The sequence below is a fragment of the Pleurodeles waltl genome, chromosome 6, assembly GCF_031143425.1.
Source record: "Pleurodeles waltl isolate 20211129_DDA chromosome 6, aPleWal1.hap1.20221129, whole genome shotgun sequence".
NCBI lineage: Eukaryota > Metazoa > Chordata > Amphibia > Caudata > Salamandridae > Pleurodeles > Pleurodeles waltl.
This window is the reverse complement of record NC_090445.1, coordinates 972,644,604-972,656,592: the sequence shown is the minus strand read 5'-3', so window position 1 is coordinate 972,656,592 and position 11,989 is coordinate 972,644,604. Positions and strand designations below refer to the sequence as shown.

Below are 11,989 nucleotides of genomic sequence, written 5' to 3'. Positions count from 1 at the left end.
AGAAGTGATCATGAGGAGAAGGAAAAGAGAAAGGTTATCGACAATTTAGTAGTATGAGGAGAAAAAGAAGATAGAAAGGCAGAAGGGAAAAAAGCAGCAGAAGAGGCCTGTGAGATTTTTTTGTCAAAAATGTCTTTAACATGACTTGTTTACAAATAGTAGATAGCAGTATTTGCAGCTTACTGGAAAGGAAAGAAAGTGGGTGTAATAAGAGTGTGGGAATGGTTGAGACAAAAAAAGGAAAATAATTTCCATGGTAATAGGTGCTTATTAGTCGATTTTAAAGGAGTCGGTTGTACAGCTAGTTTGAAAATTTGCTCCATGTGAGTCAAGTTATACTTTATTTTCATTTCTTATAGTACATTTCTCTAAATTATATTTGACCAAGTTCTGAAACCCTTACTTCTACTATTTGCAGACGATTTAGTTGGTCATTATGAGAACAAACAATTAATTTCAGTTAGCACAGCTTAATGAGGAGGACTCATTCCTTAAAAGAAAACCTGCACGTCTCAGCAAAACCAACTACGGGAGGGTATCAGAGAAAATGTTGTTGACCTTGTTTTGTATGAACATGCACAATTGGAAAATGGAATTCCTTAATTCAGCAGTTTTGTCTCTAGATTCCTTGAGCTTGATACCCTCATGTAACAGTTGCTTCAGAAAAGGTTTTAAATATTGCCAACTGAATTAATCACTTTGTTATATGAAAGAAATACTACTGTGTATTAAGTATATCAGATGTTAAGTATTTTACCAAATCAAGATGCCATCTGTGACTGGATTCAAACACCCAAACTTCTGGATCTTTTTGAAAGCTAATGTTTCAAACCTTTGTTGATCCTTGGTTATTGAAATTTTGGCAAACTCTTTTTTGATTGTAGTTTTACAGACTTTTGCAGGGCACAGTACTGTGTAGACATATTACAGCTGAAGGAAGTCATTGAACTTTACTTCAAGATTTAATTGGGACACATCTGACATGCCCTCTACCTCAATTTATGCATAACATAAAAATACTCTCCCCTAACGTTAAGGGATTAAACCACCCAATGGAATTCAAAAATATTCTAGACTAAATACTCAAACCCAAGGGAAATCTACTCTTACAAGAAACAAGAGTTGTGTTGAAAGAAGCCTCTCTATTTAAGAAAGCCTGGGCTAGTGATCTTTCATGTGCCCCAGCCGTCAACAAGAAAAATAGATAACCCTAATCTCCAAATCCTCCAACCTAGCCATTAACTCTGCTGAAGCAGACCCTTAGGGCAGTGGCTCATTACCAGAATCCGGAAAGACAACACTGCAATTTGGGTTGTGAGTATGTATGCTTCCAACAGCGATACCCCAATTTCCATAACTAATCTCAGCAGAAAAATTACTCTCCCCCCCCGTCCCCTCCCCCCCCGTCATTGCAGAATCATTTTGGATAGCGATTTTAACCTACCTTGGGATGGCTCCCTAGATACAAACTCCAAATACGCCTTCAAACCCAACAAGTCTGTCAAACAAATGCTAAAACTTTGCAAAACACATAGACTAGAAGATGCCAGAGACTTTTCATTTCAACAGGGTAAGACTAAACGTTCTTCTCTCATCCTCATTTTCTCATTTAGATTATATTTTATTTGACAAACCTCATGTTGGTCACCTCTAACTCCAGCATTGAACCGATCCTAGTTTCCGATCATGCCTGTATCTCCTTAATTTAAGCCATCTCATGTGCTTCGTCTAACTCCAAATCACGGAGAATGAATGATTTCCTCACAGAGGTCCCTGCGTTTAGAGACATAATCAGGAAAGAGATTGAGCAATACATAGATGCCGGCCCTGACCCCCGAATTGTGACACCCTTAAAACCACCACCCGGGGACACACAATTAAACTAATGTCAAAGAAAAATAAACAAGACCATCATGTCCTAAGCAAACTATAACAATAGATAAAATCAACAGAAAATACCTTAAGCTTTCAAAAGACAAGTTACAACTAAAACGCTTAACTAAATTAAAATATGAATGCAATAAAATTCTAAGCAACAAAGCCTATTTTATGATCCATAGATACAAAGGCGTTAAGCTCAGCGGAAGAAACAAAGCAGGGAAAATACTGACTTCCTACCTAAAACAAAACCAACATAAAACCAGAATAACCTCCATCACTAATGAGATTTGGCATACCTTCCACTAGAGAAGAAGATATTCTATCAGCTTTCGAAAAATTATTTCACACCCTTCACTTAAAAATAAATACTCCCTATGAAACATGCTGAGAATACCTCAACAAAATCAAACTTACCAAGACAGATGAGGCTACCAAACTCTCATTAGAAAACCCTGTCTCTCTGAACTAAATTTCAAATGCAATTTAAAAAAAAAGGTGGCACCAGGCCTGGATCAATTACTATCCTCATTCTACCAAACATGGGGATCATCCTTGATCTCCCCCCCCAGAACATATATTTTCCCACTAATCATCCACAGGCATCATCAATGGAACAGGTGCCGGAGTAACAATAGTAGTTATATATAAAAAAGGAAAAGACCCTTCCAATCCCAAAAACTACCACCCCATATCCTTAATAAATGCTATTGGAACCTGTCCTCAATAAAATAATACACCCATCACAATCTGGATTTATTCAAGGTAGGGTTAGCACAGATAACATAAGACCGTTCAGCCACACTACTGAGAGAGCGCATCACCTCAATCAGCTTTCCTGTGCAATAGCACTAGATGCAGAGAAGGTATTCAATAAGGTTTCATGGCCTTTTTTTCATGCCACTCTCACCACCTTTAACCTAGGCCCCTCCCTAATGACAATGATAATTTCTCTATACAAGGAACCCAAAGCTAGAATAAACATCAACGGAACCTTATCCAACTCTTTTAATCTCCAACAAGGAACGTGACAAGGGTGTTCTCTCCCTCTCCCCCTGCCCCTCTCCCTCTCCCCCTGCCCCTCTCCCTCTCCCCCTGCCTCTCTACCTCTCCCCCTGCCTCTCTACCTCTCCCTCTCCTCCTGCCCCTCTCCCTCTCACTCTCCCTCCTCCCCCCCACATTCCAGGCACACCCCTTTCAATACAGGCCCACAGAAACTAGTTGCCTACGCAGACGATATTCTATTATTCACCATTCAAGCAGAGCTAGCTCTGTACCACCTCATATCTTCCATCAACAACTATGTGCGTGCATCAGGCCACTGTCTCAACAAAGACAAGACAGAGGTTCTCACTTTAAATGTGCACTGCAACAGTCCCTCCATCGCCAGCCATGGCCTTAAATGGACCCCAGATAAAATAAAATAACTGGGGTTCTGGGTCAGCCAGAACCTCAGAGAATCCATTACCTACAATGAGAAAATGATGCTACATAGAATTAAAGACACCCTGAATAAATGGTCCTCCGGATTCATCACATAGTTGGGAAGAATAGAATCCATCAATATGATGATTACACCCCTTATTAACTTTCTAATTAGCATGTCCCCTATGTACCCCTCAGACCCCACCAAAATAGATGCACTACTCAACAAATTCCTATGGCAGTCCAAAAAGCCGAGAATCTCCCTTAAAAGACAAAGACTTCCTAAAAAAGTTGGCAGCCTAAACTTACATGCCTTCCTAGCTAGACAAGAAAGTCTCTGGCTCGCCACCTTTAACACCACTTACCCATCGTTGCTCAATATTAAAGCGCTTGATAAATGCCTCTCCCTCACATTTTTTATTACAACCAAGAAAATAAGAACAGACCACTCAGCATGTACCCTATCAAGTACATCACATGCCCTCCATGAAATTGACAACAAACGTCCCATTAAAATGCATCATTCAACTCTTGTATCACAATGACACAATGAAAACCTTAAACTAGATGGTAAGACACTCTATCTAGATAACGGGGCACAAAAAGCCATGCTACTAGTAGGGGATCTTTGTAACTCTTCAAAAACTTTACCTTTCTCCAAACTCAAAACCAGATTTAACCTAAATGACTTTTATCGCTTCTTAAAAATTAAAACAGTTATATCCAGACACAAAACCCCCAAATGCCCTGACTTTCCCATCACGTTACACAAATACGCTGAAGGAGACCATCTGGCATCCAAACTCTGATCTCTCCTAGCTCCTACAATCTCTACATTAACCAAATCAATACTAAACAATTAGGAATCATTCCTACACCAGTCTTCTAGCACCTAGGAGATACTGTTGAACTGGCAATCCATATGTGTGAATCTTAACTCAAACAAAAGTACACCATCACTAGCTCAAAGTAGACATTGGATGGCTTACATGGACTACGTGACCCTGCCAAATTATCCAAACTTGATCTACAGACCTCTGATATGTACCCAGGTGACCTGAAACATATGCTGTTAGACTGTACCTTCTCTAAGAAGTTCTAGACTGAACTTAGAAAAACCATCTAAAAAATCCTACACACAAATTGGACGCCTACCTTAGTTTCTATTATCTTGGGAATCCTCGCCCGACACAAGTTCCACACTATAGAAGGCAAAATATCCCATATGCCCTGTATTTTCTTTCCTAATTGCCTCAGGTACCAGATCCAGAACCAGACCCAACAATTGAGTCTGTTTCCAGATCTGGTACCTAAGGCAATTAGAGAAGAAATACGGGTTGTGTGGGCTATTTTGCTGGTTATACTGTTAATTATTCCTCTGACCCCAGACCTTAAATCAATTATAAAGGGGATTCCCTATTGTTGTATGACAAGCTCTACACTAAACAAAGAAGACCATCTCCTAGGGGACATCCTTGTCTCTTCCAGCCACATAACCATATTTAACAATTGGAAAGATATATCCAAACTCTCGTCCCACACTTGTTGGAAATGGGTATAATTCAGTAAGGGTGTGGATAACTCACTTAAATGCATACTTGAAGATATCCTCTAGGAGAAAAGAGGTAATCTGGTCCAAATTAGGCACTTTCATCTCAGGTACCTCCTCATTATACTTGCCACCTCTCCTGTCCACCATACGCCCCTCACCACCTCCCCAATCACCCATTCCTTCATATAACTACACATTCTTGCCCTGCCTCTACTCTCCCTTTTGCTTCTAATCTGCTTTATCATTCACTTTGTGCCTTTTCCTACTTCTGTGCTACTTGGTGGGGGAGGGGGGGGGGGTTCCCACATTATCTATCCCACAGTTCTCACCAGTACACATCCCCCCTAGTTCACCTTAATATAAAAACCTTCAAATCATTTATATTACACATAACCACATCCATCCAATGGTTTTGTGTGTACCTCCACTACCAACTAATACAACTTATACAATGCTGTACTCAAATGCATCCTTCATCCCCTCCCCACATTATGACTATGCTTAGTTCTTACATGTACATTGTCTGTGTTGTTTCTGCCTGTATACAATTTCTGTAAAATTATTTTGAAATTAAAAAGAATCTTCAAAATGTTAATAATACACACAGTTGCTGTTTAAAACATAGCTTTGCTAATTCAGTAATCCTGGTCTAATATCATTGTCAATAGGTTGACAATATAAAGAGCAATTCCAGTGCCCTAAATGTCCCCACTTATCACCACAAAAAAATACTGAACAATAATCCATGAGAGAGTGTAATGAAATCATAAGTGTGCCATTTGGGGGGGTGATAAGTAGAGCTAGTGTTTCGGAAGGGCGACCATAGGTCAGAGGGGAGTGACTTTCAGGTCATTCGCGAGGATCAGAATTGAAGAGGTGCAGTGTTCTTGTGCAAGTGGGGCAAGCAGCGAGCGAGAGTCCCTTGATTAAAAGGTAACTAGTGGTCCCCATTGGTACTCAAAGTTTTTGTATTTATCTTGTAGGATGTCTACCATTCTTTTCATTGTTAGCGCTTGCCAAAGCTTGGCACGCCATTGTGAGGGTGCCATAGATTTCTTCCAGGCCACTGCTAGGGCTGTCTTAGCAGCTCCCAAGCAGGGCCACATAATTGAGTGATTGCTCAAGGTCTGGCATAGTAAAGTGTCTTCTCGCATACCCAACAGAGCAAAGCTGAGTTTAGATGGGAGCGGATAGCCCAATATCGTTTTAATTTGTGCTAGGATTTCTGCCCAGAAGGAATAACTGGACAGTCCCACCAAATATGATGAAATTCACTAAGTATGCCTCAACTACTCCAGCACAAAATAGCTGTTTTAGGGTAGATTTTCAATTGGGTGGGGTTAATGGTACCAGTCAAACAGAATCTTATAATGGGCTTCTCTAAGCCCAGAGGAATGATTAAGTCTGGGGATGTCTTTTCACAGTTTCTGCCACTGTTTCTCAGGTAATGGGTCTCTGAGGATGTCAGCCCAGAATTGTCCATGGCGTGGCAGAGAGGGAGATCTTAGGCAGATAAGCACAAAGGATGGAAATAGAGCACTTGGTGCCTCCTGCTTGTTTTAAAACATTTTCGACTGGGGTAAGATCCCTAGTGGCTGCCAAGCGCATTTTGGGGTGGAGGACCCAGTGTTTGTATTGAGTATATTGATATCTTTCAGAAGTATGTAGTCGAAAATCACGCAAGCAATGCTCAAAGGTAAGAATGTCTCACCAGTGGAATAGGTCGGAGATGGTAAGACAGCCTCCTTCTCGCCATAGATCAAAGGGGCCCAGTGTTAAAGTCTGGGGGGAAGGCAAGTTTAAAGTGAATGGGAATGTAGTTGGAGGGAAAAGTGGCCCATCGTGGAACTTGAGTCACAGCATCTCACACCTTTGGGGTGGTTTGGGTAGGCATGCCGAGGTATACATTGCGGGGTCGATCAGGTTTTGGCTTCCATAAGACATCCCACATATATAGTCAATGTTTTTCTGATTCTCTTAGAGCCCACTCAGAAAATACTCTAAGTTGTGCTGCTCTGTAGTACAAGTGAAAGTCAGGTAGGACTAGGTCCCCTGACTCTTTTGGAAGTCTCAGTTTATAGGGGTGCCAGGCTCTTCGATCTACAAATGAAATGTATCACTAATGAGAGGTGCTCTGAGAAAATATCTTTGGGCAATTCAGTGGGGAGGCCCTGGAAAAGATATAGAGTGAGTGACTAGACCATCATTTTAACTGTGTTGATGCACCTTAGCCATGATAGATACATGGGAGCCCAGCATTTAAGGGCTAGTTATAGCTGACAGAGGAGTGGGGGGAAATTGGCCTGATACAGAACAGATCTTTGGGGGTGATTTTAACACCCAGGGAATTTATATCCTTTTTTCACCATCACCAGTGTCTCTTATCGCTGGTGTGGGTGGAGTCTGGTTGAGGAGGAAAGATTTATGCAGTAAGCTGCCACAATGTCATAATACGCTAGTTCTTGTTGTAGGGCTCTCAATTAAGTAGAAGGGTAGGAAAAACAAAACATCATCCAGAAACAGTGAAATGTTATGGTCCACTGAGCTAAATGGGATACCTCATTAGCTGGTGTGGCCCTTATTTTGGCAGCCAGGGGTTCTATATGAAGCACAAATAAGTGGTAAGAGTGGACATTCCTTGCTTGCACCTCGTTTGAAAACAAATGGAGCCCCATCCTTTAACCTTCACTCTTGAGAGAGGGTTTGCATAATTCCCTGGACCACATCAATAAAGTGTTTGCTAATGCCAAATTATAGAGTATGAAAAAGGAAGGACCAGTCCACCCAGTTGAAGGCTTTTCAGCATCTAGTGCCAATGAGATTGCTGGAATCTGTTTTTTAGTAGCTTTTTCGGCTAGATGGACCACCCTCCTCAAGTTATCATGTGTCTGTCTCCCTTGAATAAAGCACGATTTGTCTGGGTGAAGTAAATCTTTTAAAATGTACTCCAGTCTAGTGGCCAGGATTTTGGTGTAGAGTTTATCACCTACGTAAAGCAGGGCTACGGGTCTATAGGAGGTGCAGTAATGAGGGTCTTTCCCCAGTTTAGGAATAACTAGGATGAGTGCCTCACTTGTGTAGTTCGTAATTATTCTAGTAGATGGCATATGGTTGAATAAGAGCATAAGGTGTGGGGTGTGAGTTAAGTGCCTAAAGGTTTTGTAAAAGTGTGCTGTAATTGCATCAGGTCCTGGAGGCTTATATACCTTGAGGGCAGCTATAGCTGTTTAGACCTTGTCTTCCTCAATTGGTCTGCCCTTCTCATACTGTTTGGCTGATACTTGAGGCAGCTCCGCCCCTCTAAGTATTCTAGCTGACTCTCTTCACAAAGCGTGTCAGCTGTATATAGAATTTTATAAAAATTATGAAAGGCTTTTGCCTGATTTTGCTCCAAAGTAGCTAGTCCCCGTTATCTTTGTGAATATGGCCAATATATTCTTTCTCATGTTTGATTCAGAGTTGGCATGCCAAACGTGTGCCCACTTTGTTCCTCCTATCGTATGTCGTGTGTTTGAGATGCAGTAGGGTGAATTCTTCTCTATGTTTATATATCACATTCAGTTTCCCCCTCAGAGCTGTGACCTTCATCTGCAGTGTGAGAGTGGGGGTATCGTTATGGGACCGTTGGAGCTCAGTTTCAAGAGCCAGTCTGCCCTGAGTCTTTTGTTTAGTTGGTGCTGACAAGACGAAAATGCATTTCCCTCCAATTACCGCCTTGAAGGAGTCCCATATAGTAGATAGGTCTGTGTCTTGGGAGTTATTCATTTTAAAGAATTTGCCAATAGTTTTGCAATTTCTGTCCCAGAAGATCCGGTCCCTTGTGAGAGACCCTGGGAAGAACCAGCATTGGAGTTTAGGTGTAGGGGCTACCCAATCTAGTATCAGTTCAACAGGTGCATTGTCATACAGTGCAATAGGATGGAAGTTAATCACCAAGATAGCCTGTTTTAAAGATTGGCTGATAAACATGTAATCCAGCCATGAGTAGGACCGATGACAGCGGGAGAAGAAAGTGTAGTCCCTAGTGTTAGGGTGTGTTGTTCGACATGCAGCAATCAAGCCCAACGATTGAACCAACTGCTTGAGCACTTTGGTAAAGCTTCATGTGCCAGCTCGTTGTGGGTGTGTGCTATCCAGGTGTGGATCCCAAGGTTAAAATCCCCCATAGGTATTCCACCTTCTGCAAAGCCCACTAAAAATGTGAGAAATGGGTGGAGGAATGCAGTGTTTGAAAGTTGGGGTGTAGATCAAAGCCACTGTACACGTCCTACCTGATGGTTTCCCCTTTACCATCAGTATTCTGCCCTCCTTGTCTGTTTTGCTGCCCGGGGGTTGGAATTTTAGAGAGGAGTGAAAGTGACGGGGTACCCAGTTATGTTTGGTGGGTATGTAGGCTCGGTATAGTACAGGATAGACTTTGTGGTGAAGTCTGCTGTCCTCTCTACGTTTGAGGTGGGTCTCTTGCAGCACCACTATATCTTGTCTAGAAGGTATTTCCACAGTTTTTGCCATTTTGCCTGAGAGTTGAGGCCTTTAACTTTCCAAGCCAGTGTGGTCAATACTATTGTTGTGATAGGTGGGTGTTTTATTTAAGGGTTTTCACCATGTCTCTCCCAATGTGGTCATGTTGCACTCTCTCGCCCGACCCCCACCTCCTCTCAGCCCCCCCCTTCCTCATAGCCACCCTCCTCCTCCTCCCAGTCCCCCCCCTCCTTCTCCCAGCTCACCCCTCCTCCTCCCAACCGCCCTCCATCTCCCTCAATAAGGTTTCACTCATGGAACAACAAATGAATAACAAACAAGAAGAATTGGGAAGCAAGTTTTCCAACACTCGGATAACAATCGGGTAAATCACATGAATGTGCACATGTAAGTCATGGGCCACATAAAACATTTGTTAAACTAAATATTGTTCAGGGTAGCAAAGAAAACTTCAGAAGCAAAAAAAGATTTGTTGGATTCTCAGGGAGCAACAGGCGTCAGGCACTCCCATATTGGGGGAGGTTAGGTGCAATACGAATTGATATAGAGATTCCCCTGCGTGGGGGCCTACCATACCAATGGATTACAGGCAGCAATACATTAATACAGGTACAGAATTAGAGGTTATCATATTATAACAGTTGTCTTACTAAAGCTGGAGTAGAGATGTTTGCCTCTGGCAAGAGCTCTTCATTTCCCCTGTCACCGGGGAAGGCGTTGCAGGAGCCATTGTCTATGACCTGTCAAGTCTTTGAGCTTTTGGATGGTTCCTCCTTTTGCCCTTCAGAGTGTTCTAAAGTGGAGACCTTCACTCCGAGCATAGCCACCGCCTTTGGAAGATCAGTGAAGTGGTATGCTTTGTTCTGGTCTATCTATATTTAACCTTGTCCTGTTGCAGTTTGTCAGTGACTGGGCTGAAGTGTACTCTACAGGCCAGAGTTGCTGAAGCGATGTCCTGGGACACAAAGCACAACACCCCATGAAAGGTCACCTCCTCCATTCTGCTTGCAGGGTAGCTTCTTTTATTTTGAAAGTGTGCAATTTTGCTAAAACATCTCTGGAACATTTTCCCTCACAGTGATTTAGTAGACCAACTATATGGACTTCATCCAGTTTGACCTTGGGGGGCCCCCCTTTCCCAGAAGCTGTGGGAACAGACCCACCATGAAGGCATCCACATCTGGGCCCTCTGCTCCTTCCTCCAGATCCCACAGCCGAATGCTATTGCTTCGGGAGCAGATCCTCGCACTTCAGAAGCATGGCGTGTAGTTGTGCTTTAAGGTGATCGGAAGAGCTCCCCAGGTGTTCTACTCACTGTGTGAGGGTTTAGCAGGTAGTGTTGAGATCAAGCGTCCCCGTTCCAATAGAGTCCATGTCTTGCTGTAAAGAGGTGAATTTAGAGGTGAGATCTGAGCGAAGAGCTTCCAAAGAGGTGGCAAGGTCATCCTTAAGTTTGTTACGTAATTCCTTTTTGAAATCCTGAGGGTGAAGAAAGGAGGGTCCACCTTAGTCAAAGCCATGTTTCGTTCTAGATTGGTAAGTAGGCGTGACTTTCGTGCTTCAGTTGGCTGAAAATATCATGACACTCCATTTGTTTGAGGTTTTTTGGGAAGCATGTAGAGTGTTGTTAATGACATAGATCTAAAATTGGAGGAGTAGCACAGCAAGATACTCAAGTATTTTGTAATGGGTCAGGCAATAGGCCAGGGCCACCACAAGTGTCACCATGTTCACTTATAGGTCATTGGGAGGATGTTATGTAGCTACGGTGTAGTTGGCTTGCTCACTTGAGGAGATCAATCAGGAAGGGAGGCACTACTCATCTGCGTCTATGGTGGCTGTTTTATCGTCAGGTGCTAGTGATGGTGGGACTCCGCCAGGATGAGAGGACAAAGAGTTGACAAGCTGCATTATTGGCTAGGAGTCGTCAAACATGGGGACCTCCAATGTGTGTTCCGTGCCCCACGTGGTGTTGCTCCTGTGTCCTAGGTAGAAGCACCGAGCACTGCTGGCCTCAAAGCAGAAGGGGATCCCCAGGAGCCAGAGCAGCTTAGGAGGTGAAGCTAACGGACATCTAGCCCCAGATGGAACATCTGCTGGTGAGCAATGTCCAAATGGGGGTGCTTGTGAAGTAAAAGATTGATGCACCCTATCCCTAGTCATGCTCTTGATTTCTTAATGTGGCGTCCACAGGGTCAGGTGCTTTTCCCCCCAGTAACCTCATTGTATGGCTGACATATTGTATGTCTGCAGCAGGCCCAGTTGCAGCACTCCAGGGCCTTCATGAATCACCAGATGGTATTCTAAGGGGCCCGACAGTCTCCTTTGTCGCAGCAGTTGGCGAAGCAAAGGCGGGTGTGAGTGGGAAACACACAGGGCTCCCAGGAGTTTCCAGGAGCCCACAAGGAATGTGTGCAGGTCTATTCATGATGTGGGCCTCCTACTCCGTGGAGCTGCATCAAAGTTAAGGCAGGGGGCTGCTGGGGGGAAGCATGGCTCTTACTTTGGTGCTCTCTTGTCCCCAGCCCACTCTGTAGTCTGCAGGTTGATGGGGAGCGCGCCGTTATATTTAGGTGGGGCAGGTTTCTGCAGTCCACTCAGGCCGCTTGGTGAGCGCGCTCCGATCTTAACGCGCCAGGGTCCCCTGACTCC

General features: G+C 43.4%; 1 protein-coding gene across 6 annotated transcripts in view; it reads left to right on the top strand.

Annotated features, from left to right (window-relative positions):
- Positions 1-11,989, top strand: part of MYOF (myoferlin) — a 686,313-nt gene that overhangs the window by 314,013 nt on the left and 360,311 nt on the right. The window lies entirely within an intron of this gene.